The sequence below is a fragment of the Mchenga conophoros genome, linkage group LG20 (genome assembly GCF_057382185.1).
Source record: "Mchenga conophoros isolate Kocher_MC1m ecotype Shallow Benthic linkage group LG20, M_conophoros_male_GT1.1, whole genome shotgun sequence".
Classification (NCBI taxonomy): Eukaryota; Metazoa; Chordata; class Actinopteri; order Cichliformes; family Cichlidae; genus Mchenga; species Mchenga conophoros.
In genome coordinates, this window is record NC_140545.1 from 25790448 (window position 1) to 25796551 (window position 6104).

The window sequence follows — 6104 nt, forward strand, 5'->3', positions numbered from 1 at the left end:
AAAAGTCTTTGATGCTGTGTTTTCAATTCAAGGTCAGTATTTAGACATAAGCCATTAGTCCTTTTTGATGTTAATGGCAGCTTAACAGCACACAGGCCTGCAGTCAGTAACACTGCTGGGTCTTTAATTGCTGTATAGCTGCAAGCTGGTTACGGGCTATATGAACAGACTGGCATTTCCCCATTTAACACAGAATAATAAATGCTTCACATATGGTGTGAGCCCACATCTTTTTTTTTCTTCTTCTCTCTCTTTCTAAATTAATCATTCACAGCATCACTGCCACGTCACTCACTTCCAGTAAAACAACAGTGGGTCCCTGCTAGTCTTTGATTGGTGCCAGTCATCATGACCCGATATTTCCTATTAGTGGAAATCATCAGGAACCATGATGTAATTTATGTGGGATCGTTATTGCCAGAGGAGGGCGGTAGATCCTCATTTTTATAGCAGGTTTGACTAATGTAAAAGTATTACTGGTATTTCAATAATGCCTAATAAATATTTCCGAGAAGGCGCGAGATTAGCGATTAAAAAGGTTTTTCTTGATGAAAAATATCATGACCCCAAGACCTGCATGCACTTGAGCATGAGAAAAAAAACATTAGTGCACAATGGGACACTTTTCAAAACAAAATGAGTGAAAAAGAATTAAGATAAAAAGCAATAATAAATACAAAGTAAAATTAACCTCATCACGGTCTCCAGCATTTTTGCCAACTCCTTTGCTGTGTCTCAGAATGGCCATATATACATCCCTAGAGTCAAGATGGACTCCTGGAGTTAAAACTGAGCATCAGACTAGGGAAAAAATGTGATTTAAGTGACTTTGAATGTGGCATGGTTGCCAGACGGGATTTTATGAGTATTTCAGAAACTCTTACTGGGATTTTCCTACACAACCGTCTCTAGGGTTTACAAAGAATTATCTAAAAAAGAGAAAATATCCAGTGAGCAGCAGTCGCCTGTGCAAATATGCTTAGCTGATGCCAGGGGTCAGAGGAGAATGGCTAAAATTATCCAAAGCTTTATATTGTAACACAGAGATCCTGCAATAATAATGAACCTCTGAGAGGAAAAAATAAGAGAGTTCTGAAGGATATGAGGTCCAAGACAGTCCAGCCAGTCCAGTCACCATCAAAGTGTACCTAATAAGGTGATCAGTGAGTGTATATACACTGAACAAAAATATAAACGCAACACTTTTGTTTTTGCTCCCATTCCCCATGGGATGGACGTAGAGACCTAAAATTCATTCCAGATACACAATATAACCATCCCTCCCAAACAGTGGTCACAAATCAGTCCAAATGTGTGGTAGTGGGCACATCTGCTATATTGAGATAATCCATCCCACCTCACAGGTGTGCCACATCAGGATGCTGATCTGACTTCATGAGTAGTGCACAGGTGTACCTCAGACTGCCCACAACAAAAGGCCACCCTGGAATGTGCAGTTTTGTCTCACAGCAAAATGCCACAGATGCCACAAGCAATGAGGGAGCGTGCAATTGGCATGCTGACAGCAGGAATGTCAACCAGATCTGTCGCCCATGCATTGAATGTTCATTTCTCAACCATAAGCCGTCTCCACAGGCGTTTCAGAGAATATGGCAGCACATCCAACCGGCCTCACAACCGCAGACCTCGTGTAACCACACCAGCCCAGGACCTCCACATCCAGCAGGTTCACCTCCAAGATCGTCTGAGACCAGCCACCCAGACAGCTGCTGGAACAATTGGTTTGCACAACCAAACAATTTCTGCACAAACTGTCAGAAACCGTCTCAGGGACGCTCAACTGCATGCCCGTCGTCCTCATCGGGGTCTTGACCTGACTCCAGCTCGTCGCCGTAACAGACTTGTGTGGGCAAATGCTCACATTCGATGGCGTCTGGCACGTTGGAGAGGTGTGCGCTTCACGGATGAATCATGGTTCACATTGTTCAGGGCAGATGGCAGCTGAGAATGTCCCAGTTCTTGCATGGCCAGCATACTCACCGGACATGTCACCCATTGAGCATGTTCGGGATGTGTTTGACCGGCGTATACGACAGCGTGTACCAGTTCCCACGAATATCCAACAACCTCGCACAGCCATTGAAGTGGAGTGGACCAACATTCCACAGGCCACAATTGACAATCTGATAGACTCCATGCGACGATGTGTTGCACTGCATGAGGCAAATGGTGGTCACACCAGATACTGACCGGTTCTGGGTCCCCAGACCCCCAATAGTGCAAAAAACTGCACATTCCAGGGTGGCCTTTTGTTGTGGGCAGTCTGAGGTACACCTGTGGACTACTCATGATGTCAGATCAGCATCCTGATGTGGCACACCTGTGAGGTGGGATGGATTATCTCAATATAGCAGATGTGCCCACTACCACACATTTGGACTGATTTGTGACCACTGTTTGGGAGGGATGGTTATATTGTGTATCTGGAATGAATTTTAGGTCTCTACGTCAATCCCATGGGGAATGGGAGCAGTAACAAAGGTGTTGCGTTTATATTTTTGTTGAGTGTATGTCCCTATCAGCATGTGTCCAGGAAGGGTCCCCAGGCTAGATCTGGAGCATGACACATATGCGAAACGTGACACTTATACCAACTTGGATGTGACCTGGTTTACTAAAGTCCACATCAGATGCTGGGAAACCAAGACAAACTCATGAGAAGTGGGCTAGTGGAACAAGAAATACAACTACTGAAATACCTCAGTGGAGATGGTGGAGTCAAACTGTGTGAGGCAACAGTGTTAACCACCACACATCCATCCATCCATCCATCCATCCATCCATCTATCTATCTATCTATCTATCTATCTATCTATCTATCTATCTATCTATCTATCTATCTATCTATCTATCTATCTATCTATCTATCTATCTATCTATCTATCTATCTATCTATCTATCTATGGAGAGAGAGAGGGATAGTCACTTTTGTGGTATTTAACATACAAAGTGGTTAGGTTTTTATGTGGCTTCATGTTTTTGCAATAAAAAGATAAACCCATGTGGGGAATAGTCATAGATACTAATTTCACACGATTGGACTATATAACATTAAGTTATTACCACTGAAAAGCTTTCATATAGTTTCATTATTCTTTTCAGTCAAGGTTTATCCGGATTCTTCCACAAGGGAGCAGTGCAGTCCTGTTTTGTGTTAGAAACCGTTCTTGTTGATTACTGGATAGAAATATTTGGGTTCCTGCAGCATTGTTGTCGCTATTTAATGTGTGACTTATGGAAGAAATATAGTATCATCAGAGATGATACTATATTTCTTCCATAATATTTGATGGTGAATTTTTTGCAGGTGAATTTTTGCAGGTGAATATTTTTGCAGGGAAATTTGGAGGATAAAAATTCAGTGTTATAAATTCAATGTCTAAAAATAGTTGAATTCTGATGATACTATATTTCTTCCATAGTGACTGGACTTTATGCAGCGACACGTGTTGGTACAGACACTGTTGGGGTTGATCTCTGATCTGTTAGGCCAGAGGGGACACTCAGCTGACAAACCAAGTCTGCGGGGTGCAATTGGCTTCTGCCATTCTACACCGAATATCCAGCTGATCCTGAAATTTGCTTTCCTTAATGGCTGTTAATGAATAGTTCATACAGAGCCTAGTCTGACCCCTGATTAAGACTTCCAACCATGGCAGTGATTAATGTTCCCACTCCTGCTCTGCTGAGTGAGCAAAAGGCTACTTAATAGTTTATAAAATTGGCCAGGTGGAGTGGTCTGTGCACTTAAAGGCTCTTGAAAAGTTGAACCAGCAGCTGACTGTTATTGACCTTTCCAGTGAAAGTCTGGGGAGCAGGCATGCACTATTTCATGCTAATGTGTTTTGTACTAGTTTTCTGTATTAACATCTGAGGGATGCCAGTAAAAATTAAATTCTCTAGCTGTTTAAGTTTATTCCATAGAGGAAATTCACTCAAGCAACCGTTAAAGGGCTTGTCAACAGATATAGCTGATGAGAGGGGACAGAGTGTTTTTCATTCAATTTCAGTGCTGTCATATGACTAAGATCCATCTGATCAAAGTCACTAGCAGATAACGATAAACAATCTGGTAGAAGGGTGTCAGCTTTGGGGTATTTTAGCGAATAATCATAAAAGAGCAGCTTTCTGAAAGGAATTCATTCATCTACAAATGCCACACAGAGAAAGAAAAGACACTTAACAGTAAACAGCATCCAATTAACTGCACCATCGAACCATCTGCGCCAGATTTTTTTTTTCCCGTCAAGCTTGAGAAAGCTACTGTTCACCGACTCTGTTTATCATACATGTGCCCTGTTATTAACAGGTGAGATGCTTCATGTCTCTCAGTAATTGGATGCCAATGTGTGTGTGTGTGTTTGTGAGTGTGCGTGCATGAATGTGCATGCAAGACACAATAATCGTGTGTAGCACTATTTTGCATTCACAGAGTCAGAGTCGTCACAGATGGACCCACAATTCAGGAAGCACGTGCGACTTCTGGAACAAATATTCAGTAACTGTAATTCAAATTGAGTTAATTTTTCTTAAAAAAATTATTTTTGAACATTTTTACGCACTTGGAATTATAAACACACTTCATTTAAGGTAATAACGCCAAATTATAATTTCTAGAAGCACTTTTTGATTCTGAGGGGAAGTTTTGTGACCTTTTAAAACCAAGTGTTTGTGTTTGTGACTAATATGAAACCATTATACTTATTACAGAAGAGAGCACTGCGTATTATGCATAATGTTAAATACAGAGAACACACAAATACTTTGTTTATAAAATTGAAATTATTAAAACTAGAAGATATAGTGAAATTACAGACATTATTAATTATGTTTAGGGCAAAAAATAAAACATTGCCTCTGAAGTTACAAAGATTATTTGTATTGTGTTCAGAAAATGGGGATAGTAGAAGGAAGTTTTATTTTAAGGTTTGCTCGGACCACTCGAAGGCAAATGAGTCCAACTGTTATAGGTATAAGAATGTGGAATTCTCTCCATGATCATCTTAAGGGTTGTACAAATGTTTATCAATTTAAAAGGTGCTATAAGAATAAAATGTTAAACCAATATGAAGAAGATTCAAATAACAGGAGTTAATTATAGAAAGAATTATCCTTTTTAATTTGCTATTTAGTGGTATTGCTGATTGCTGATTGCTGTTTTGTTTTGTTTTGTTGTGTGTAGAATAGTGTCAGAGTGTATTTTGGTTGTCAGTGCCTACTTGCATGGTTATAGATAGGCATTAATAAGAATTTATTCTTCTTCCTGCTTCTTTTCATGCATGGATACAGTGTCATTTTAATTGAAACAAAGGTTTGTGTGTAGGAAATGAATTACTGTTTTACCATGTGTGAAACAAAATAAAAAGAAATGTTTCTATGCATTTTCATCTTTGCTTATGTATAATGAAGGTAGAAACCCACAAGTTGCATTTCTCTCTGTTTAGCAAGAAAATAAAAATGTTATTTCACAGTTTGAGCTACATATTCATTTTTTTAGAAGTCTTAAACATTATTTGACCATCAAAACAACCTTTTTAACAGCTTCAAAACTAAAAATGGAACTGCGTTGCATTTATTTTTGGATGTGTCTGGTGTATTTATTTCAAAATATCCAAACCAATTTCCTTTCCAAGAGAGACTCGGGTTGATTTGTCGAAACAGAGAGGACAATCTATCGTTTGGCTCTGTAGCCATTTTGATAATGGGAGCACTGCTTGCCAAAAATCTGTTTCCAATCAGACGCTGTGTTTCAAGAAGGGTAGAGGAACCAATTGTAGTTTTGAAAATTATTTTAACTTAAATAACTTAAAATATCTCTCTATCTTGGAAAAATATTGGATGTTATATTGTAAGACTGACTAAATAAAGGGCTGATTCATAGGTTTTGGCGGTGTATATCAGGCTGAAGTGTGATTATGTTCTGGGGCTTGTTTTTTTTTGTTTCTTTTCCATTCTTTCTTTTATGCCTTCCTTTGTCTTGTCTCCTCTTTTTAGCGTCATTTGTTGTGCCCCCCCCCCCCATTGTTATTTTACTGTCAAATACATGCATTTCAAAGGCTGCCGATTAAAAACTCAACTAACAA